Here is a 25,464-nt window from a genome sequence, read left to right on the forward strand (position 1 = left end):
GACGCGAACAAACAGAGATTCCAAGCTCTTGGAAAAGCAAACAGTCAGCAACCAGCATGGTGCTTAGAGTAGTCCCCGGGCAACAGAAAAAACAGATAAATGAAGAAACATGGACAATCACCCTAACTGGGTCTCAGCGTGAGGAGGAGGACTAGGACTTCCGGAGAGAAATGAGGAGAAGCATGAGGAGGGGGCTGGGAAAGACACTTCCCTGTGGGCATGTGTTGCCTTCCACTGGGGCCAGACTTCCCAACGTGACCCACTCTCCCCATCTGTGAAACTGGTCGAATCCCTGAGGTCTCTCCCAGCACTGACTATCAAGTGACAGAGAACCTAGAAACTCCAGGAGCTCCATCACAGCCCTGACTCCCTGTCCAAGTGAGACCGTGGGAGCCTCACTCTTCTCATACCTATAAACTGAGGGTGCTGCAGTGTCACCTTTATCAACACTACCAAGTACCCCTTTGCCAAAATCTCTATGGATGAGAAAGAAAAAGAGCATGTATGGAATTGGCCAGGGCTTAGCACCGTCTTGAACATGACACACTTGTGCACATCATCACATGTTCCCAGCATCCCTGTCTCACCTTAGGCAGCAACTGTCATCCCCCAAGGATGACCTCCCAGACTGCTCAGGGCAGCTCCATCTCTCCAGCCCTCATTCCTTTCCAGTTCTTTGGTGTTGCCCTGTGATAAAAACACTGCACTTCTCTGGTGTGTTTTAACCATGAATACCTTCCTACAGACAAGTACTTTAATCCTTACTCCAGCCAGAATAGGTAACATCAGCATAATCACCGTCATTACTCCCATTTTACAGATGAGAGAGCTGAGGCTCATGTAAGACCTAATCTTCATCTTCCCAGGGATCCTCCAACTCCTAGCCAGGCCTCCCCCAGCTCCTAAATCAATCATGAAAGACTACAGCAATCACATCCAGCACTGTTCTGATCTAGTCTCTTTGCCGCTAAATAAAGGCAGAAATCAAGGTGTCAGGATCAATCCTGCATTCAAATCACTGTACTGTCTGCCATCTTCCTATGCTGGTCCAGGGAGCAGAACTGAAAATGTGCCTCAAGGCCCCATTCCGAAACAGATGCCATCACCCTGGCCAGATTCCCCAACCATGCTCCAAGACTGGTATCCATCTCACTTCAACCAGCCCTCCTTCCCAGACCTGGGTCTGTCTACTGGCACTGGGGGACCCTGCCATGAAAATGAGGGCATCTTTACTGGATCGCAGGTAATCCCCTCACTGGGCTGGCCCACCCATTCAACCATCACTGGACCACCCCCAGGCCTGCTACCCCTTCAGACACTCAGCCTCATGCTTCCTAGCTCTTTCTACCAGGTCTCCCCCTCAGATCAATTCCACCTCAGTCCAAAACTTGCCACCTCCTAAGCGAATTTCTACTTCTTCCCAATTTCTATCCTTCCTCTAGCTCATTACTGCTCTCCTATTGCTTAAGCTAAGTCTATTTCAAATTATAGCTCAGAGAGGGCAGGTGACTTGTTCAAGACTACACAACCATTCAGTGGCAAAGCTGGGGCTTGAACCCAGCTCTCCCAATTCTAAGCCTTGTGTTTTTCCACTAAATCTCAGCTGTCTCTCTCTATCACACTGCTCAAGAAGCCACTGGTGCATGAGAGGGTGCAGACCACATCTTATTCTCTTTAGTAACGTGTACACTGAGGGCCAGGTATACGTTCAGTGACTTCCTGCAGCCCTAGGAGGAGTGACTGTCTGTTTACAGATGAGAAAATGTTTTCAGACTACTGCAGTGCTATACCTCCAGTCTAAATACAGTTCTGAACACACAGCAGGGGTCAATAAATGTGGGTTAACGGATTTTTTTTTTAATTAGCTTAAGAGAGCCTAATGGAAAGACCTGAAAAATAAGTTTGTGACCAGATCAGGCAAAGGGGTAAGACCCAGCTATCATTCTGCAGTAGATCTAAAAATAATATTGTTCCAGGACAATCTCTGGTGGCAATGTGAAGCAGTCCGTGAGTCTGGGTGCCTGATTTTGACTCTACCTGACCTGACGGGCTGTACGACTCTAGGCAAATCTTTTCTATTTCCAGGCCTCATTTCCCCGTCTTTAAAAACATTTTTTTTTTTTACAAAAGAAAGCAAGAAATCCCAGAAGTTGAACTAGATCGTAGGTTCTCTTCAACATTAGTAATACCTGTGAGCTTCTTCGAAATGAAAATTCAGGGGTCCCGCCTGACCTACAGCATCAGAACCTCAGAGACGGAGTCCAGTACTCTCCAGGATGACCCTAACATTCCTTCGAGTTTGAGAACCATTAGACTCGATGACCTCTATGATCCTTCCAGCTCTATCACTCTGAGAACCTTATGCTTTCTCAATTCAACAGCATCAAACTCCTCCCAGTTTTGCCATTCTGATTTTGATCTGGCATGAACTTGGGTCAGCTGGCTCTCTCACCTGGTCTTGTCTGATGCTTCCTCCTGTGATTAATAGAAAAGGCCCCAAGAAACAGACAGTATACTCCACTGCACTTATTTTTTCCATTTACCATCTCAGTGGTATGCATTCTGTCACTATATTAAAAAAAAAAAAATCTACACGTACAAAAAAGCCCAACTATGAGCATTGTGGCATCCTGGTATTATCTTTTTAAAAACTGGAAAGGGATTTTACTCCTGAGGCAAGTCAGTATGGAACTGCTGTATTATCTGAAAAATGGGGCCTTCCTGAGCCCGGTGATCTCTTTTTAGTATAAAGCCAGTTGAAGGAATAAGAGAGCATTTGCATTCTGCACCAGAAATACTCGTAGATTAACAAACCATTGCTTTCTTGGCCCTTATATATCAAAACAAACAAATCCAGATCAACCTTACAAGTATAAAAACACACCCCAATGAGTACTATTTTCTCTGTGTTAACTATCAACAAATGGGCTGTTCACTGCTGAAATAGTGCCTCAAACTTTATTGTGAAATGAATGAATGTGCACCTTCTCAGTGCCAGCATGGTAGATGTAAAGATAAGCAAGTTGAAATTCTACTCTAGGTGGGGTGTGGTGGCTCACACCTGTAATCCCAGCACTCTGGGAGGCCAAAGCAGGTGGCTCACTTGAGGTCAGGGGTTTCACACCAGCCTGGGCAGCATGGCAAAATGCCATCTCTACTAAAAATACAAAGAAAACTAGCCAGGCCTAGTGGCAGGCACCTGTAATCCCAGCTACTTGGGAGGCTGAGGTAGGAGAATCGCCTCAACCTGGGAGGTGGACTTGCAGTGAGCCAAGAACCCACTACTGCACTCCAGGCTGAGCAACAGAGCAAGACTCTGCCTCAAAAAATATAAAATAAAATAAAATTCTACTCTAAAGAAACTAAATTTGAGTCCAGTGTCAGCAGTGTCAAACCTGTCCATCCATCCAACAAATGTTCGCTATGTGTTTGCCAAGTTCTGGACTGACAGGAATGTCCTAAAGAAGTAAAAAGCCCAAAATAGGACAAGCATATTGATAACTACAAGAGAAGGTAAGAAGTGATCAGTGCCATGCAAGCAGTACAGACAAAGGGCCATGGAACCATAAGAGGAAGCGATTATTTCCTGCTTAGGGGGGATGGGCAGAAATCAAGGCTTGCTTCATGGAAGAGGTGGCATTAGTATGCTAGACCTTGAAGATCAATTGGGTTCAAACAGGTAATGATGGCAGGGCAGGGTAATCCAAATGGAGAAACAAAGACAAGAGTGAGGGAAAGCAATGGAAATAAGGTTCCAGAAGTCAGTTGGCCCCATTCAATAAGACCATAAATGGCAGGATTAGGAAGATATACAGGGGATTTACGTCTCCAGGGTTCAGCTCCTTCACCCAGCCTCCCAGCTAGAGGTGTCCCTCCTCCCCCATCTCTCCAGGCTCCAGGGACAGAACTGCGCACCTGCTGCCTCACCCAGCGTGCTGTGCCTTCCCTGCTGCCTCATGCCTGCGTTCCTCGGGTATCAATGCCTGCGCACGCTTCACTGCACTTGCTATGCCATGTCTTTACACTACTGTTTTCTGTAATTTATAAAACACATACTGCCCACGAGTTTGTATTTTTAATTCCTGTAAGAAGTTTCGGGATCCAATTTGTGTGAAAGTCAGACTGTAACATAATGTAGTATTGTATGATAAAAGCCTCCAAGAATAAAAACAGACAGTATATCCCGCTTATCAGATACTCAAACACTGGTTCCATTCCTGAGTGTCACAGATTTCCTCATGAATAACTCTTCTTTGTTTTGCATCAACTTGTCCCAGTCTTCTTGAAATAAGTTCTAAGGGGATAATTTCTTAATTTTCAAAGCTTCCTTTTTCCAAACATTGATTGAGAACCTACTATGTTCCAGGCTGTGCTAAAAGTGGGCACAATGGTTCGCTTAACTTTCACAAGGTAAAACTGTGGTATTTTGTGAGGGTTAAGTCCTGTGAGACATTACTGATCGCTGAACCCCCTTTACAGATAAGGAAAAATGAGAGGAAAGGTGGAGGAGCCTGGATTCACACCCAGATTTTTGGGAGTCCCCAGTGCTTGCTCACTCATTTATTCAACAGGGACAGGATCAAGGCATCTCCAAGATCCTTTTCTGACCTTCTCTGGGCTTCCAGCTTCTCCCAGTATTGTCACTTCACTTTTGGGGACCTCAGTCTCTTCCCCTAAGAACAAGGAGACTCAATGCACTTAAAAAAAGTCACTTAAAAGTGACTTTTAAGCTCTGCTTTGCCAGAGCCCTTCAGGGAGAGGAATCAGGGGAAAGAAAAAAAGGTGGGTCCCATCCCGCTGGACTTCATCCACAGCTGCTCCAGACTACACAATTACAACATTATAGGTTGTAATAGGCTTTTCTTTCTTACTTTTTTTTTTTTTTTTTTTTTTTTTTTTTTTTTTTTTTTTTTTTTTTGAGACAGAGTCACTCTGTTGCCCAGGCTGGATTTTTTTTTTTTTTTTTTTGAGACAGAGTCACTCTGTTGCCCAGACTGGAGTGCAACGGCACAATCTTCAGTTCACTGCAACCTCTGCCTTCCAGGTTCAAGTGATTTTCCTTCCTCAGCCTCCTGAGTAGCTGGGACTACAGGCGTGAGCCACCACACCCAGCTAGTTTTTGTATTTGTTTAAATAGAGACGGGGTTTCTCCATGTTGGCCAGGCTGGTCTCGAACTACTGACCTCAGGTGATCTGCCTGCCCCGGCCTCCCAAAGTGCTGGGATTATAGGCGTGAGCCACCGTGCCTGGCCTGTAATAGGCTTTTCTATAAGGAATCCTTCTCTAAATATTAAGGAATATGGGCCAGGCGTGGTGGCTTACACCTGTAATCCCAGCAGTTTGAAAGGCTGAGGCAGGAGGATGGCTTGAGCCCAGGGGTTTGAAACCAGCCTGGGCAACACAGTGAGACCCTGTCTCTACAAAAAATACAAAAACGTAGCTGAGTGTGGTGGCATGCACCTGTTGACCCAGCTACCCCAGAGGCTAAGGTGGGAGGATTGCTTGAACCCAGAAGGTCAAGGCTACAGTGAGCTATGATCACACCACGAGGGGGACTCCAGCCTAGGGGACAGAGCAAGACTTTGTCTCGAAAAAAAATAAGTAAATAAATGTTAAAGAAGATGAAAGTTTTAAAATGATTGTAAACTGGGTATCCTGGACTGGATCTTGACATAGAAAGAGGAAAGTAATGGAAAAGCTGGTGAAATCTAAATAGTTTGGAGTTTAGTTCACAGTAATGTACCAACGTCAGTTTCTTAGTTTTGACAAATGTTCCATAGTAATGTAAGACATCAAAAATGAGGACAAGTGGGTGAGGAGTACATGGAAATTACCTGTACAATTTTCACTTTTCTATAAACCTAAAATTACTCCAAAATTAAAAGTTTATTGAAAAAGCCAACAATAACAAAAAAAATCATTTAGATAACCTCTATTATCTTTTCCAAATCACCGTCTTGTGACTTAATAAAGGTAACACATAATAACAGTGGCTAATATTCAATGGGCATTTATCAATGTTCTAAGGGCTTTATATGTATTAACTCATTTAATACTCACAGCAATGAGATGAGTAATTTTCTTATTATTATTTTATGGATGAGGCAACAGAGGCTTAAAAATACTGAGCAACAAGTTGAGGTCTTTTTGGCTGGGCCAGAATGCAAATCCAGGCAGCGTAGCTCCAGAGCTCTGGCCCTTAAGCACTACATACCTAGAGCAGAGCTTTCCAAATGCTTCTGGAATTAGGCCTGTCTAACTAGGAATAGCCAAAGGACTAAAGGCAAAGGCTGAAAGGTGAGTAGTATGTTTAATACAAAAGAAGAGGAAGCAAAAAGGACTCTCAAGATGAATTCTTAGCTTCTGAAAATCTCTACTGGAGCAGAACCAAACCTTGCCAAGGTTACCAAAGGCCTCTCCATGTCGGAACGACATCCTTGGTCTTGTCCTAACTGTGCTCTGCCCTCTCTGGCATATCATCCTTGAAGAGTTGCACCACCAGCCCACATCATGCCCTCTGGTCAGCCACTTGCTGGCTGTCTGCTGACATTTTCATCCCTGAAGTGTCAGTTTGGGTAGAGAGTGAAATGAAACATGCAGGCTGTCTTTTCAAGGCCTGAAAAATAAGCTTAAGCTTTCCACATGACCGGTTTTCCTAGATACTCATTGCCCAATCCTAGAAAGCAAAAACCCCTCCTTTCCAATTGATAATATACCTCATGGACGGCTGTTTCCACTAAGTGTCAAAAAGAAAGCATCTCACCTCCACTATGGGATCCTTGACGACAAACTCGGTCTCACTCACCGAACAACAATACGATTCCATAAAGAAATGGTGCCAGTCTCTTGCAAAGATTTGTAGCTGGCCAGGACCACCACCCTGCAATCTGCACCTCCATTGCAATCACTTGTCTTTGGGAGGTTTCAGAGCGGACAGCATCCATAGGCGTAGCCAGAGGGAAAAAGGTGAGGAGAGAGGAAACTATCCAGATGGAGAATGAGAAAGGAAGATTTACAGCATTGAGGGTGTAGACAAGAAAGAGATAAGCTTGGGTGACTAAAAAGCAACAGGCAATAAAAAGAAAATGAATCCAGACGGAGTCAGGATGGAAAAGAACCAATATTCATGGAATGCCTACTGTGTGTGGGCATGAAGCTATGCTCACTGCAAGTGTTTCCTCATATTGCCAGGCTCAAAAATACATGTAGGATCAAGCAATCCAGGTTGACTGCAGCTTGTGTTGACTTAGTCAACATTAAAATTAAACATTTTCTAGTTAAAAGGCCCTGAGAGTACACATAGCGTAACCCTAACATTTCATACACAGATAAACTGAGACTCAGACTCAGAAAAATTTAAGCCCAAAATGGAATGAGAAATACAACCCAGGTCTTGCCATTTCTTTGTCGGTGTTCCTTTCTATACAGATATGAAAAGCAAGGCAGATATTGCTGAGAGGCTCTGAAAGAATTCACTGTTAGGTGAAATCTCCCATGATATGGCAGACCAGATTCGTAGATTATCCTGCACCTCATCTAGCATGTTCCATCTGCTGGTTGCTACCAGAGAGAAGAAAATTGGTAGCATTATTTTAAATGAAGTAGATGTCTTTCCAGGAAGAATATAAAAGGGTACCTTGCCTTATATGAAAAAGATGATTCAGATGAATAAGAATGAAAAATGAAGACACAGGTGATTCACCAGAATAAGAGAAGCTGGGGAGAAGGTAAGGTGGAGGAAGTGGTAGATGACAAGGTAAACGGAAACTAGACGGGCTAGAATGATGCTGTTCATGAAGAAGCTGAGACTCCCTTGGCCGGGCGCAGTGGCTCACACCTGTGATCCCAGCACTTTGGGAGACTGAGGCGGGCAGATCACAAGGTTGGAAGTTCGAGACCAGCCTGGCCAATGTGGTGAAACCCCATCTCTACTAAAAATACAAAAACATTAGCCAGGCATGGTGGGGCACGCCTGTAAACCCAGCTACTCAGGAGGCTGAGGCAGTGGAATTGCTTGAACCTGGGAGGCGGAGGTTGCAGTGAGCCAAGATCACACCAGTGCATTCCAGCCTGGGCAACAGAGCAAGACTCTGTCTCAAAAAAAAAAAGAAGCTGAGGCTGCCTCTCATAAGAGTAATTCGCAAGGCAGAGGCTCTGCCCCAAACAAAGCACGAGAATGAGAATATCTTACAGACCTGAGTCAACGATCACTTCTGCAGATGGGCAGTCACGCAGCTGGAACAAAGCCAAAGACAGAAAGTTCCACACCAAAAAAAGTCACTGCCTCTCACTTCTCCAGATTCAGGCTATCCTGAATATTGGTCTACGTTATATCAATGTGTTAGGGAATCTCCACCAAATCGGCCACGTCAGAATTTCAGTTATTCTGTTCCTCATGACTCCCTGGCCACCCTCCATGCCTTTCTACCTCCACACTCTATCTCCCACAAGACCCAGCACTCCTCCATGAGGAAAGGCTGTCCTGGTTACACACCCTCCACTCCAGTTAAAGGACTCTATGTCTAAAATCGCCCACTTTACGTGCACAACTTTCAGACAAAGTAGAATTCCGACCCTGTATCAAAGTTACTAGGGTGAAAGTCTGAGTACCCCTTCTGGGCTATGGGAGGCTGGTGGCCAGGGTCCACAGCCCACAGCACCTTTCCCCAAACATATTACATCACCGAGCCCAAGAAATGCTCCAGTAAAAAGGGTAGTAGGGGGGTGCAGGGGTTCTATGATCAAATAACTTTGGGAAACCAACCTTCTGGGAGGTCAGAGTGTACATTCATTTACTAAAGACTCCGAAAATCCCATAGTAAAGATACGCAATACTGAAATTTCCTTAATTTTGTTTAACTTGGACTTTTCCAAACTTACTTGGCTACAGGACCCTTTTCTTAACAGAACAGGCTTAACACTTTGGAAACGCTGTCTTACAGAATCACAGCATTCTAAAGGAGCTTCGTGCTCCTACAGCAGAGCTTTGCAGTTTTCACACTGGACTGTGTCCTCCTTAAGAGCAGGGGCCTTGTCTGAATCAATGTGTATCCACAACACTCAGCTAAGTGCCTTGCACACTGCAAGCCAATAATATGTGTTACACGGATAAACTAAACCTAATCCTCTCATTTCTAGGATGAGAAAATAAAACCAAATATGTCAGAATGACCTCTTTTATGGCTTCCTTAGTGTTTAAAAGAAGCCTCACACAGAGAATGTGCTCAATACCTTTTGAAAAATGAAATGTAATAGAATGGGATTGAAGAAAAGATTGAAAAAGTTTCTCAGTTATACTAAGAGCCCAAACTTTCTATAACATGATGGACTGCTGCCTCTTCTCCTCTTTCACCCAAGTGAAGTCTTCACTAGAAGAAAATAAAAATGATGAATCAAAAAAGGAAAACTGTAGGAAAACCAAAGGCCCCTTGGGATGGGAGGTGGGGGAGGTGGTGTTTGCAAACTGATGGGGATAAACAAGACCTGTCTGTATCTAATTTAGACTTAATAAGATAGTTTGCTGAATGTTAATTAAATACTCAGTGGTTGTTACCAACTGTGGTGATTAACTTAATTTTGAATTAAATAAGCAATAAATGCTTAACTGAAGTTCTATTAAATTTTACCCAGTGAGTGAGAAATATGAGGCTCTTAATTGACTTTAAACAAGATAGTTATGGCAAGTTAGTTGAATTTTTATTACCTGAAGATAACTGCCTTATTAAGTCTAAATTGTCTATTTTATTTGATAGGGAAATACATCATCAGTTCTTCTCATTTACCAAAAACATGTCAAAAGAGGTTCACAATTGGTCTGAAATGCTTGGGTTGGGATTTATTTCCTGATCCTATTTTAATATTAAGTTTATTCATTTAAGAATGAGTTTAGACTTAAGCATTAGAGAGGTCTAGGAAGGAATTATAACTGAAGAACCAGGTGCCCATATTTTCTAAACCAAAAATCGGGGCTCTGATTTTTCAACACAGACGCAGTCTATAGATGGTATTAACATCACGATACTGAAATTTCCAGCATGTCTCCATGGTTTAAAAGGCTACAGACACAAAACATTTAAAATCATTACTGTTCAAATAAATGGTTGGCTCTGCTACTGAACAAGCTGTATGGTCCTAGGTAATTAACCTCACTTTTCCAGACCTCAACTATCACACATGTTAAATGAAGAGGTTGGAAGTCACTGTCTTTACTCATTTATTTTTTTCTTCATAGTATGTGCAGCGCCTAGAACAGTGCCTGGCACAGAGTAGGTAGCTCAATAAAGGGTGAGAGAATGAATGAATGCATAAATAAATAAATGTAAGCAACTCAAAGCATTAAACATTTTTAGCCCTTTTATATCAAGCATCTTCAGCCCAGACTATTTTTAAATATTGTCATTTGACAATCCATATAAAAAGAAGCACAAACAATAAACCACTACTTGGGAAATTTTTTTAGTAATTAAAGAAATGCACATTAAAACAATAATAAGATATTTCTTACATATTAATTTAGCAAAAACAAATGCCAAGTTATAAAATTAAATCCTGGTAAGTGCACAGAGAAACAAGTAGACTCACACATTGCTAATGAATGTGCAAGTCAGTAGTCTTTCTGAAGGCTGACTGGCAACTGATCTGAAAAGTAATAGAAATAGTTGGGACTTTTGTGCCTATAATTCTTCTCTGGAAGAACTTAAAAATTATTTAGCCAGTCAGCAAACACGGGGTCTACCATAGGTCATAATTTGGAGAAATAAAAAGAAAAACACAGTGGGTGTCTTATTAGCGAATGGGTTGACAGAGAATCCTAAAAAAAACACACACACACAAAGATAACATTTTTCAGTTGCACTGCATGGCAGGCCTCTTTGTGTGTGTGTGTGTGGTGGTGGAGTCTCGCTCCATTGCCCAGGCTAGAGTACAGTGGTGGCACAATCTCAGCTCACTGCAACCTCTGCCTCCCGGGCTCAAGCGATTCTACTGCCTCAGCCTCCCAAGCAGCTGGGACTAAAGGCACGTGCCACCATGCCCAGCTAATTTTTGTATTTTTAGTAGAGACGAGTAGAGACGGCGTTTTGCTTTGTTGGCCAGGTTGGTCTCAAGCTCCTGACCTCAGGTGATCTGCCTGCCTCGGCCTCCCAAAGTGCTGGGAATACAGGCATGAGCCACCGTGCCCGGCCAACATGGCAGGCTTTGAGGCTTTACTACACTGACCATAGAATTCCTTCCGCAATCATGTTACGTAAAAGATACTATTAAACTCTTTTACAGATGAGGAACTGGAGGTTCAGAGAGGCTAAGTAGCCAGTACACGATTATATGGCTGACAATTAGCAGAGCTATAATTTAAATTCAAACCTTCTAACTCTCCAAACCATCCATGTAGTTTCTACTACATCCCTCAGCGATAACCACATAACGCAAGGCACAAAAATTGTAACCACTAGAAGGAAAAGTCAAAGTGCCAAGAAGGTAACCAATTAGGTCGTGGTGTTTTTTTTTTTTTTTCCCTAATTTCTTAAGCTATTCTTAAAACTCAAGTCATCATTTATTACTTCAAATATATTATTCATTCCTTCATTCATTCATATGTTCATTCAATAAACATTTATTAAATTATTTATAGCATCTCAGGATTTGCAGCAGATGCTGTGGATATGAATATGAACAAAGGCTAGAGCCTGACTCAGAGATCTGCACAGGCAGGGAAGAGGAAGAATTTGGCATTGCAATAATAGAAAACTTAAGTCCTGGTTCAATGTTTAACTTGCTTGGGTTCTGGGCAAATCATTTAACCTTTCCCAGGCTCAAGCTCCTGATTAAACTTGGACAATAATAATAACCATCCACAGGACTACTGGTATGATTTACCTGTAATTTGTAGGCAAACACATGGCTATCTGTAAAGCCCTATAAGAAATGGCAACAGCAAGAAAAGTATTATGCTATGTGGATGGATTCCATTTTGACTAGGATCCTGCAAGCTGGGTCAGCCTACCAACATCTCTCAGATGAGTAAGCGTTAATTTATTGGCAGCAAAATGGTTATTCCATCACTACTCTGAATGAAGTACAGGCCACCATTCTTAGAGCTCAATCATCCATTTTTAATTCTCTCTGCCTTTTGTCTAAAATAATCCTGAGGAGCCAAATGGATAAAGCACTCCCCGGTAAGATTGTTCTAAGTCTCTTTCCCCGGAATTAAATTTAACGACGACAAGAAGAAGAAGGAGAAGGAGAAGAAGAGAAGAAGAAAAAATCAGGGTTGATAGGTCTTAAAGACCTTATAGAGGAGTTTTCAACCAATGCCTGAACTTTTACAGTAGCAGTTCAGTCAGTCACTGCTTTAATATCTCCAGCAATTAGAGATTCGATAACTCCAAAAAGAGCCAATCTCATCTCATTCAGAATCAAGAGATGTCATGGAATCCTTACAAGATAAAAAAGGGTGGAGATCTTCCTTGACAAGCAGTTCTCTCAAAAGCCGTATGTTCTGTCACCCGTCTAAGACGCTGGGCAGAGGATGAGATCACCTCAGTGTTATGCTGGGACCAGGGCTGTGAACTTTGCACGTGTCATTTAGGGGCTGAGTCTCCCCTTCTGCAAAATGAGAAGACTGGGTGACTTCTATTCTATCTATGAGTCATCTCTCATATCGACTGCCTCAACCCTAATTCAATTTTGCTTTATCATTTGCCTGGGCTGTTGTAGCAGCTCAGACAGCTCCTGCTGTCTCTAGCACCTTCGCCTTCAATCCATCTAGCACACTACAGCTGATCATTTTCTTAAGGCACAGATGCACTCATCTCATTGATCTACTTGATGCTCCTTTCAGAATGCAGTCTCAGCTTCTCGGTACAGCAATCAAGGTTTCTCTCAATGTAGACCCTAACCCATCTCCATAGCCTCTCTACTATGCAGTCCACCTTCATGACTGATTTTTCAAGGCAGCATGCACTTTCTCACCTCCATGTCTCTATCCATGTTATTTCTCCCCCTTAAATATCCTCTACCCCACCAAACAAATTCCCACTTACCCTTCAATGCCCAGTCAAATGACAATCTCTTTATCTGAGTTTCCCCAGGTCCCTAGGGAGTTACCATCCAATTAGAGCCATCAGACTTTTTTTTTTTTTTTTTTTTTCCTGACAGTCAGGGTCTCACTCTGTAACCCCAGCTGGAGTGCAGTGGTATGATCATAGCTCACTGCAGCCTCAAACTCTGGAGCTCAAGGGATCCTCCTGCCTCAGCCTCCTGAGCTGCTAGGATTACAGGCATGCACCACCACACTGGCTAATTTTTTTATTTTTATTTTTTTAGAGATGGGATCTTGCTATATTGCCCAGGATGGTCTTGAACTCCAGGCCTCAAGTGATCCTCCTGCCTCAGCCTCCCAGAGTACTGGGATTACAATGTGAGCTACTGCACCTAGCCCCTTCAGATATTTTTTGCATATACTTCTATGTACTGTCTTGATTATTTATGTGACCTCCTGGAAGCAGAGACCACACTGCATTCATGTTTCCATCGTCAAAACCCAAGTAACATATCACTAATGCTTTCACAGATGCACCTGACACATGATGTCAAATGAATACACAAATGTGTCAAATTTATGGAAAGAATGTTATCTTTAGGGTCCTGTCCAGCTGTCACAACTGGAACCCTAGATATTCTCCAAGTAAAGCTATTAAACTATGACCAAGAAGAGAGATTTCCAGGGTGACAATGACCACTTACAGGAACACTGACCTATCTTTCACCTTTTCTAAGAAAAGGTGTCACTTACCTGCCTGGCCACAGCAGAACTTGCCTTTCCCATGAGTCAGGGCACACCCAGCCCTGTGGGTGGCAACTCTTTATTGCACTTCCTGAAAATGATTCGTTTTCATACCAAACAAGACAGAAGCTCCAGGTGCCAACCAAGTTATTTTCTTCCTTGAACTAAACAAGAACCATCTTCAGTGGAAATTCACTAGGAAGTACAAGTGCAGATGACTCTGCATAATGGAAATGAATTTCCACTGTGACCTCTTGGCACAGAGTTTAGTAGAGCATTAGGCTTCCACAGTTACAGCTAGAGATCGTTATCAAGATGGGTCACTAGATGGAAAATAATAGATTCAGGAGCCCAACTAAAGGACACACATGAACAGAGAACGAATCTTATTTCTTAACTCTCAGTAGCCAGAGCAATTCAGCTGCCTGCTGTGTCCTGGTCTAAGCCTTCCCATCCTTCAATGTCTAACTGAAGACTCAGCACTTCCAACAAGCTCCAGCAATTCACAAGTCCATCAGTCCTTCACACATGCCTCTCCCATGGCACTCTCTTGTATTATAGATATACATTAACATGTTTTTATCAACCCTCATAAACAGTAAGTGCTTACTATCTTGACATACCCCAAACAGACTTAAATTCCTTTGCCTCCCAGGTTCAAGTGATTTTCCTGCCTCAGTCTCTCGAGTAGCTGGGATTATAGGCACCCACCACCACACCTGGCTAAATTTTTTTTTTTTTTTTTTTTTTTTTTGTATATTTAGTAGAGATGAGGTTTCATCAGGTTGACCAGGCTGGTCTCGAACTCCTGACCTCAAGTGATCCACCCACCTCAGTCTCCCGAAGTGCTGGGATTACAGGTGTAAGCCACCAAGCCTGACCACTCAGCAGACATTTCGTGAGCACCTAGCACCTCCCCTAACGAAAAGAGTGGATGTTTGTTGAGTCCTTCCCTTCCACCTGGCCTTATGCACATTATTTACACTACCTCACTCAATATTCACCTATAAGTAGGGTGACCATATAATGTATCCTCCGAATCAGGATACCTATGAGAGTAAAAAGGAACACTATTGATACCACTGAAGTCCTCTGCAAGTTGACAGTTGTGCTGCTGGGTGGTGGTCTGAGTAATTAAGGGACACTAACAATGGCTTTAGCAGGAAGGGTGCGTGCTGGAGGCAGGTCAAAGCATCCTCCTTTAAGGTCAGTGACCCTGACCTGCTCTGATCCTCATGCTTATCTAGCCCATGAAAGGTTCCCACACAAGTTTCTGAAGAAGACCTGGTTTCGCCTTCAACACCAGCTTTCAGTTTGAACTACAGAGGGATCTCCAGCTATGATGCAAAGCCACAACACAGGCGATTACAACAGCAGAAGCAGACCCTCCCCAGGTAACAGATACAAACAAAACCCAACAGCAGGTGGGATGGTGGCAGTGGAAGAAGGGACACTGCACAGCCATCCACTGGTGACAAATCACCTCTTTGCACAATCTGGAAATGCCCATGAATGTCTGTGGAACTCGTCCCACTTTTGGGGGCACACTATACTCAGCCATGGTGACCTCATTGATAAGTGATCTAAAAATGAATACATGGAGAAACCAAATAGTGCCTGTGACCACCCAGGGAGCACCCTGTATTAAACAGCACAGCGAGGACTTGAACTAGGAGGTGTCTGGGTCTAAATCCCTTAAGCCCCATAAGCGGAGTAACGTGTCATCACTGTATGCCAGATGCCCCACTGGGCGCCCAGAATCGGCCACATGTACAGACTGCATTACCGCTGACAAAGCGCCGTCACAGAAATGCCCCTGATTCTCACAAATGCACTGTGATGTATCGAAGGATCTCCACTGAAAGGTAATTTAGGCTGAGGGATGTTCCAGAACTTGTTCAAGATCACAGGGCTTGTGGTTAGCCCAAACACAGATCTTTGTTTTCCCTACACCAAAAATCCCTGGTATTGCCAAAATGATCCAGTATGGTGAAGCCCAGATCCTTGAACTCTCCGGTCCCAAATCTGATTTTTGGAAGGCAAAGCCTCGAATAGAGTCAGCTAATGCTACTAATTAGTACTAGTGAATAATAATAACTACTTCTCAGCTGTGTCAAGGGCTTGCAGTGATGTTCACATCAACTACGCTCATTTGCAAAAGTTAAGGAACAAGACAGGAGTTTTGGAGAGGGGGATTTGATACTTACTCTGCCACTTAAGGCCCTGCACCCCAGTTAGGAAAGTTTTATCACCCTTGAACTCTTGACCACTATCTGCAAGATAAGACTGATCTAGCCAACTTGTCTCTTGTATTATAATTGGGAACAAAGTAATAAAAACACTATAAAATGCATTTGCTATATTAAAAGTGCTGTGAAGGCTATGAAATACTCATGGATTCTGTGAGATACGTTGTGATGGGCAGGTTTAATAGGGAAGGCAAACACAAGAGGATCTACCTTGTAATGGATCTAAGACTATTGCCTAAAAACCTTTAGGCAAGCAAAAATAAGTAAATATTAATGGAGAATGGTAGAGAGCAGGAGCAGGGAGCTGTCAAAAGCAAGGAACCTTGATGTTAGCATGGAGGCACAGCTTGGTTCTCGCAAACAAGCATCCACGGCAGTAACACAAATGGCAGTAACATCCATGGCAGTCACATAAATAAATCCCCAGACCACACACATTCAAACTGAACCATCTTAATCTGATTACTTTCTAAGTATGAAGCACAAGTTTCAAGCCTAAGATATGATAATCTCCAAGTAACATCCTCTCCTAAAATTCTCCAAAGCAGAGAAACCCCTGGTGGAGGGTCGAGTGGGGAAGGAACGTGCGAGGTACAGCAGAAATTGAGAAGGAAAAATACCTGGAAACAGGGCTGGCCTGGAAGTAAAGGCTGTGACCCAACTCCACGTCAGCCGACAAGGGTATGATTGAGCAAGTCTGTCCCTTTGCTGGGGCCTCAGTTTCCTCATCTGCATAACAAGGGATCATTCTGACCAAGAAGGCCCCAGTCCATGCTTTGCTGGCAGCTTGCTGCTTCTCCTGTTGACTACAAACTTTGGTGTACATGAAAAATATTCTTTTCCCCAGCCGAGGCTGATAAGCTGTCAAACAAGTAGAAGGACAAAAGCTGGAATTAGGCTACCTAATATTATCCTAGCAGCAAACAGTTTCTGGAATCCATTTTTCCCTCGCTACTCTGCTGACCTGATACAGGCCCGTTCCTCCTGTCCTGGAACACTTCAGCAGTCTTCTAAGTTGGGACTCTGCCTCCGGTCTTGACCTGCCCTCACTCTGCCACCAGAGCTCTTTGAAATACAGATCCAATGAGGTCCTCCTTTGCTCAAAATAATAATAATAATAATAAAAGCCTTCCTGCTCCCTCCCACCTCTGCCATCATCCTTAGCTTGGTCCATCAGCCCTTTATTAACTAACCCTCCCTAGCCAGCCCCATCTCTCACAGTGATCTCCAAACACACATTTATATTCCTCAAACACTTTTAGGCCTCAGGCCTGGGCACATACACCAAGGTCCCTATGGCTAGAAAGCTCTTCCACTCCTGTCCACCATGTAAACTCCTATTCACTTCTCAAAACCCAACCAAATGTCTTCTTTTCCACAGGCATTCGCCAGTTCTTCTAAATGACTGGTCACTCCTTTCTCCACGTTCCCATTAGCCCTTTGCTCATTACTTTATTAGGGCCTTAGCATCTTCTCTTTCAGTTTCTTTCCTATGATAGAATGAGGACTCTGGAAGGCAGAGCCTATCTCAGTTTTCTTTGTAACCAGTATCTAGCATTTCTGCCTGGCATACAGTAATCGCTTTGTACACAAGTACCGAACTTAATACATGAAATTGAGTTGTATCTGATCACAGATATGTGTGAGTTGGAAGGGTTAAGGAGTCTGGAAATTGCTTCAAGGCACAAGGTAGATTTTGATATTGATCCTAGAATCACAGGTTTACAACAGGCAGAGACAGAGAGGCTGGAAACTCCAGGTAGATAAAACAGCATAAGAAAAGGCATGGATTAAGAAAACAGAGGGTCAGGCACAGTGGCTCACTCCTGTAATCCCAGCACTTTGGGAGGCCAAGGCCAGAGGATCACCTGAGGTCAGGAGTTCGAGACCAGCCTGGCCAACATGGTGAAACTCCGTCTCCATAAAAATACAAAACTTAGCCAGGCATGGCAGCAGGCATCTGTAATCCCAGCTACTTGGGAGGCTGAGGCAGGAGAATCACTGGAACCTGGGAGGCGGAGGTTGCAGTGAGTAGAGATCATGCCATTGCACTCCAGCCTAGGCAATAAGAGTAAAACTACATCTCAAGGCTGAGTGTGGTGGCTCATTCCTGTAATCCCAGCACTTTGGGAGGCAGAGGCAGGTGAATCACGAGGTCAGGAGTTCAAGACCAGGCTGGCCAACATGGTGAAACCTCATCTCTATTAAAAATACAAAAAATTAGTCGGGCGTGGTGGTGGGCACCTGTAAGCCCAGCTACTCGGGAGGCTGAGGCAGGAGAATCGCTTGAACGCAGTGGGTGGAGGTTGCAGTGAGCCAAGATTGCGCCACTGCACTCCAGCCCAGGCGACAAAGTGAGACTCCATCTCAAAACAAACAAACAAACCAAACAAACAAAAAATACTCTGTCTCAAAACAAAAGAAAACAGAGGAATGTTCAAGATCACCTATCTGTGTGAGGGAAAAGTGAAAGAGCAGTTGCAGCTGCAATTACCCTTAGCATAGTTCATCTCATAACCCTCAACTCTACACTCCCAGTCCCCCAGTCTTCACTCTGCTGGCAGGGACTGCCCCATGCCACCTGTGCCAGCAACAACAGGCTCCAGGTTCTGGGGCAGTAAAAACAGTCCTGCTCCCCCATGATTGCTATCCTGTGGCTGCAGTGAACTATTTTACTCCCTCTCTTCATCAAGCAAGTATTTCTGGAGTGCCTACCATGTGTCAGGCACTCTTCTGGGCATTGGGAATACAGCCATCAACACACAGACATCATTGCAATCCTCAAGCAGCTTATTTTAAAGTGGAGAGGAGGCAGACATGCAAATATGTAAGATGAAGTGGCGATGCATGCTTATTTGTGTCCATAAACATTGTTCATTCACCAAACAGCTACTGAACATCCTGGCGTCTGTCTCCTCTCACACACAATAAACAGATTATTAATGCCTTTATCTGTGAGTGGCCAAAAATGTAGATGGCCCACCTGACTCAGGTAGGTGACAGGAAGGATTGCAGGTGATCCCTTAGAGCCCTGAGCCAGAAAGCTTTGCTAGAGGATGCAGAAGTTATATGGTTCAACACCAGAGAACATATAGCACTGTTACAGGAGCCGTAAGACCAAAGGCAATGACTGAGTCTAAGACTCCTTCACCTCCCCACTCTGTTACTTTATTACCCCAACTGCCTGTCTACAAGGATAAATTACATCCTTATCACAAGGGACTGGGGAGGGGAGCTCTATTGAGAGAGGCAGATGATTTGCTAGAGAGGCTTAGTCCTTTCCAGTTAGGTTTGGGGACAGACAACACCCGAGGTAGCATTGTAAGAGAGAAAAAGGGGCCAGGACAGCACCAGTGTGGGACTGAGAAGCCCGTTTGCCCACATGAATCCTCAACTGTGACCCCACTAGGGCTCCATGAATGTGGGCTGAATTAAATTCCAGGGAAGAAAACAGACAAGCAATGTCGATTTGAGCTTTTCATGCATGTGGGCACAGAAAAGAGTGGTGAAGAGGCTACAAAATCAGGCAGAAGTTTGAATGTCTCCTGGTAGTTGTGTAACCTGATTTCACCAAATTCATTTTCTCATCTGCAAAATGAGACTGGTACTCAAAAAACCTACTTTAATGAATCAATATGATAATTACACAACAGGTGGTAAGCACTGAAAAATATTTCAAAATTATATTACTATTTAAAAAGAATGATAGGAAAGTAAACATTTTCTAACCTCAACTCTGTGGTTTACCTGCTTCCAAACATTAATCCCTACAGCTACCTATCCACCTACCAATCTCACTGATGTGACCAACATCTAGAATGCACCCGCCTTTTTCTCCAAGCCTCCAGGCAGCCTACATCAGACTTCCACAACACACTTGAAATCCTTCCACCCTTCCCCTTGCCCTCAAGTTCTCCGCCTCATATGCTCCCTCAAGCCAACAGATTTTCACCCAGCTACTAGCTTCCTGCATGCAGCAACACGATTATATCTTCCCCTTCCTCACGTCTACCAAGTTTCTTCTAGCAAAGCACAGCCCTCCAAAGCCAGATTCCAGGAAAAGTCCCACCCACCAATGAACATACTCAGCTTGGAGCCTCTAATTGCAGCCCAGGGTCAAAGTCTCAGGTTCACTCAGCCTAAAAGTGGTACTATGCCTCCTGCATTACCATCCAAATAACTACTCCCACAGAGATGACTCTAGAGACCCTGCCCAGCCTTAATCTCCTGTGAATCTCTACAGAACCACTTAATGGCCCCTATCGAGATTAATTTAAACCTTACTTATTAAAAAGTAAAGGCCCTCTTCTTTCTCCATTTTTCCATGGTCCTCTTCATGCCTGGCCATTCAAAACACAGCCTGGAGAACACAGCAGCTTCTCCCTGCTTCTGCATCTGCTACTATCTTGCTAATAGGTCCTTCTCTCACCTGTCCTTCTTCCACCTGGACAACTCCTGCTCATTCCTAGAGGTTCAGCTCAGACACCCCACTCTCTATTATGGCTTCCCTGAGAGTGAGCCTTCTCGGTGAAGAGCAGCCAAAACTTACCCCATAAAAGCACTTGATACGTGGACATGCCCCACTCCACCTTTCTCCCTCCCCCTCACACACACCACACACTTGTGTGCTCTTCAAAGGCAGGGACCATGTACACCTCATCTTTGTACGCTCAGGGCCTAGACAGTTTCTGGTTCACTGTAAGCAGGCTCCAACCCCTGCTTTTACCCTGTTACCTGCCATTTTCTATCTCCCTGTCTTTTTTCTGTTTAATGCAGCAAATCTCTGGGCTAAGGGGGCTACCCAGTTCTCATGAGTTACACTCTGCCCGTGTACAAAATCCCCATCATTCCAGCATCTTCAGCATAGTTCTGAAATCAAATCCCATCTAACTCTTGCCCCATTCCCAATTAACCCAGACTGGCTCCACAGCAGGGTAAAGTAACATGTCATCACCAAGAAGCAAAAGTTCTGGGTTGTAATTTTGAGTACATCTCTAATTAGCTATATGACCTTGGGCAATGGTTAAAATAAAGGTGACAGCAGCACTAGGCCTCATTCTCAGGGGATCTTTGAGATTCAAATGGAATATCTGATTGGAAAGTGTTTTATAAAGTGCAAAGCACTGTACAATCATAAAGGACATGATGAACAATTGTATCAAATTGAAGCCATTGACTATAAGATGTGCCATTATCAACTTAGAATGAACAACTGCACAACTATGGCACATTGTGATAAGACAACCACATTTCAGTGATATTAAAATGTGAAAAAAGTGTGTTTTAGAATTGATTCAATACAACTTATTTGTCTCAATAAAATATAGGAACCTGCTATAAAATTTTCATATTTGCCAATGGCACATAATACGGATCCTGTAACCTATGTCAAGTAAATGAACAAGAACCAATTGATAATACTATTTTTCTTGCGGGGGCGCCCATGGGGGGGAAATGGAGTCTCAGTCTGTCAGCCAGGCTGGAGTACAATGGCGCAATCTCGGCCCACTGCAACCTCTTCCTCCCAGGTTCAAGCAATTCTCCTGCTTCAGTCTCCCAAGCAGCTGGTACTATAGGCACATGCCAGCACACCCGGCTAATTTTTGTATTTTTAGTAGACACGGGGTTTCATGATGTTGGCCAGCCTGGTCTTGAACTCCTGATCTCAGGTGATCTGCCGGCCTCGAGCCTCCCAAAGTGCTGGGATTACAGGCGTGAGCCATCGCGCCCAGCCAATAATATTCTTAGGCCAAATTATCACCTCTTTCATTGGAATTGCGCAGCAGAAGGCTTCCCAATGCCAGTACCTCCCCTCTAAATCATGTCTCAGCATGCTCAAAACCCTCAAATGATGACTTTAAGATATATCCAAACTCCTTAGCCTGGCATTTTTAAGGCACTTTATAACTAAGTTTCCTCTCCCCTCCATCATTTCCTGGAACTGTCTTCACCAGAATGTGTCACTCCAAGAAAGATCCTACTCAAGTCCGGGCCATAGCAATCAGCTCATCAGCTCAACTTCTCCTCCCTCTGCGTACACTCAAAACCAACTCTAGGCCCATGCTACTTACAGAGAGCCTGCCTCTGAGGGGACTGCCTGACCCTAAGGCCCCAGGCTTTTATCCCTACCACTCAGATTAGGTAATCCCATCTGAAGTGCACATTCTAGACTATAAAGGTTTGGGTGTTGGGGTTGGGGGCTGCATTGCAGAAATTAAATGCAAAACTACATAGCTTTTTTTTTTTTTTTTTTTTGAGAGGGAGTCTCTGTCTGTCACCCAAGCGGGAGTGCAGTGGTGTGACCTCAGCTCACTGCAACCCCCGCCTCCCGGGTTCAAGCGATTCTCCTGCCTCAGCCTCCCGAGTAGCTGGGACTACAGGTGCCCGCCACCAAGCCCAGCTAACTTTTTGTATTTTTAGTAGAGACAGGGTTTTGCCATGTTGCCCTGGCTGGTTTCAAACTCCTGATCTCAGGCAATCCGCCCGCCTCGGCCTCCCAAAGTGCTGCGATTACAGGCGTGAGCCACCGTGCCTGGCCCACACACTTTTTCCTTTAACTGCCCCCTGGTGCTGGCAGGAACTGTGCAAGCAGAAAAACTGGTGACGAAGTAGAGAAAACCCTATTGGGTGTCCTAGCCCCCCACTGTCCACCATTATTGACCTTAGACTGTAGGTCTAGCACCCACCATTGTGGACCTTTACCTATTCTTCTATCTATAAGAGTTGAGGCAGGGGGAGGATGGGAGAGGGAGTTGGATGATTTCTAAAGGTGCCTATCCACACTTTCCCTTTCTTCACTTTAGGCTTTCTTAAAATGCACATGTGCAGGGAAAGGTAAGCCATTAAGTCATTAACACCTTAGTGAGAGTGAATTTTACAGGAAAGGCAAGACATTTAGAAAAAGGGGAAGGAATAGAAACAGAAAGGGGACTGAAAACACAGGCAAGTGAGTTTCGTACTACTAAAAGTCCCAGAGAAGACCCTGAGTTCTCGCTGGTTGTTTTGTGTTGGGGGAGGGAAAGCAGTGGATCCCTTCTAAGGGAAAGGAAGCGGGAGAGATTGCTCAGTTCTCCTAGGACTCTGAGGTTCCAGAGGCTCTGCCCCGTCCAAGCACCCAGGCACAATTCCACTGATTAGCTCATCTCATATCACAACCTCCCCCATCCCCAACTCCTTGCCTCCAACTAAAGAATATTTATACTTTCATCTCCATTTCCCACACTACTTAGTCTCCTCTGGCCCACAGTCCCTCGAAGCGATGTCTTCCTCCAAGCCGCTAGCTGGCTTCAGGAAACTCCTCATCCTTCAAAAGCCCCATTAAGTGCAGGACTCTCCAAAGGGCCGTCCCAGGGACCAGAAAATCAAACTCCTTCCCTGCAACTTCCTTTAACTTTGTCCATGCCTTTCCTCCAGCACTTAGCACTTTCTACCCTAGGCCAGGTTTGCCTCCTAGGTTCCACAAAGTTCCTGGAGGGCAACGTCCAACACACCCAGCGCAGTGTCTGCCACACACAGGGTGCTAGAGAAATGCTTAGAGAAGGGAACTGAAGTCCGGAGTCAACTATTTGAATTACGGTTTGGCCTCTACTAAATAACTTCCGGGCGACCCTCCTTCTCTCTGGGCCTCAGCTGCCCCAACTGTAAAATGGGAGGACTTGGAGGAGTGGGTCTAGGCCCTTTCCGCTGTGACAACTGTGATTCCGCGAAAGCTCTAAGCGGATGGGCGTGGCCCCGCCCCCTGGGCGCCCAGAAAAGTCCGGGCAGGGGGCGCGCAAGGCTCCAACCCCGCCTAGCCTGGGGTCGACGCTTTCGGAAAAACTCTGGGTCCCCCTCCCCCATGGCGTGCACCCCGTGATTGGGCCGCGGCCGGCACTTCCGCACAGCGGGCCAGGCCAGAGCACGGCGCGCGCCCCGCGCTCCTGCCACCCCGGAGGCGCTCGCGCCGGGGGAGGGCTGGGGGTTCCCGAGGCGCCCGCGGGCGGAGGGTGAGGGGAAGGAAGGATTTGCAACAATACCTCAGGGAGGAGGCAGCCGGGGCAGCGGCGGCGGCGGCGGCAGCGGCGGCGGCGGCTGGAGGCGGAGGCAGAGACAGAGGAGGAGGTGCCCGGGCACTCCCCCTCCCATTGTCCCCAGCCCCGGACAGGCCCTGCCCCGCGCCCCACACTGGCCTCCTCCAGCGCGCCGCCCGCGCCCAGCGCCCCGCGCCCCGCGCCCCGCGCCCCGGGCCGTGCAGCCAGCCCTTACCTTGCAGCGCCCGGCTGTCCCCCGATCGCTAAAGCTACTTATCCCGGGAAAGCTCGCGCGGGACCCGGGAACGAACCCACAGACAAAAAGTGAAACTTCGGCAGGGCTGGAGCGGCTGCTGGTTGGTGCCTTTCCCCCTCCTTCCTCCCCACCGTCCCCACCCCCTCCCCTTGGTCTCCCGTGCGGTGCCCTGAGCGCTGGAGGCTGACGTCAGGGGCCTGAATTCCTGACTTTGCCTGCACGCATTTGTCCATGTAAGGTATGGGAAGGCGTGTGCCCGCGGAGCCGCCGCGCAGAGCTCGCCTGGCGGGGGAGGGGAAACCCGCAGCCGGCAGTGGCTTTGCCAAAAGGTGGGCGCACCGAGGGCATTGCATTTCCTGAGAGGAAGAGGAGGAGACGCGGGAATGCAGGGAGCTTGCAAAGGAGGAAGGGAAAGAGGGAGATGTGGAGACTTTACCCCTGCTAGAGGAAGAGGGAGGAGACGTAGGAGGAAGCGGCCGCGTCAGGGGCTCCTGGAAAATGGAAAAGCCTGCGTCTGCTATTAAGGCGTCAAATTAAGGCACTGAGCTTGAGTGGAAGAGATCCAGCCATGAAATCCCCTTCCAAGATTTTCCTCGTGAGCCCCGCCCTGGATTCCCAGCAAGACTGAAAACTTACAAGGTGTCAGAGCTGGCAAAGACCAACTTCCAACCCGTCCGCTTGGCACGTGAGGAAACTGAAGCTCTCCGAAGAGAAATGACTTGTAAAGGGTCGTCACTCAACAGATCGAGGAGCAGGCCCAGGTGCTCTGCCTCCCACTTGGGTTGCCGCCTCCAGGAAGGGCCCTGCCTTCCTTTTAGCCCTGAGCCTTGAAGCAGGTTAGATGTCCGCAGGCTGCGCGGACCACCCAGTGATTTCTACTGCTCTTGGCCCAGAGCCAGTTCCTGGAAGGTCCTGGTTGACAGTGAGCCCTGAATATCAATGACAATCAGTTGCTCCAGGGCAACTTCCTCTGTTCTGTGCTCAAATATATGAATCCCTGGAGTTTAACGTTTACTTCTGAGCCCCGCCCAGAAAGCTTACTCTGTGCTTATAGCTTCAAAAAAGTCTGCGAACGGGATGAACTGGTTTGAATACAGACAATCCTGTTATTGGAAGGTTTGAGTTGGATTTTTCCCCCCTCTGACATCTGTAAGGGTGAACGACGAT

At 45.5% G+C, this 25,464-nt stretch overlaps 1 protein-coding gene across 3 annotated transcripts in view; it reads right to left on the reverse strand.

The window, feature by feature from the left end:
* The window catches only part of LP (LIM domain containing preferred translocation partner in lipoma), a 723,802-nt gene extending 698,553 nt beyond the window's left edge, over nucleotides 1-25,249 (reverse strand). The window contains exon 1 of one of the 3 annotated variants that reach the window (XM_071090663.1): nucleotides 24,934-25,249. The gene's annotated coding sequence lies outside the window, so the exon portion shown is untranslated. Of the gene's footprint in view, nucleotides 1-24,047; nucleotides 24,110-24,276; nucleotides 24,402-24,933 lie in introns of those variants that run through there. The other 2 variants (XM_011723147.3, XM_071090662.1) reach the window with 2 other exon arrangements.
* Between the last annotated feature and the right edge of the window lie 215 nt (nucleotides 25,250-25,464).

The sequence above is a fragment of the Macaca nemestrina genome, chromosome 2 (assembly GCF_043159975.1).
Source record: "Macaca nemestrina isolate mMacNem1 chromosome 2, mMacNem.hap1, whole genome shotgun sequence".
Lineage (NCBI taxonomy): Eukaryota > Metazoa > Chordata > Mammalia > Primates > Cercopithecidae > Macaca > Macaca nemestrina.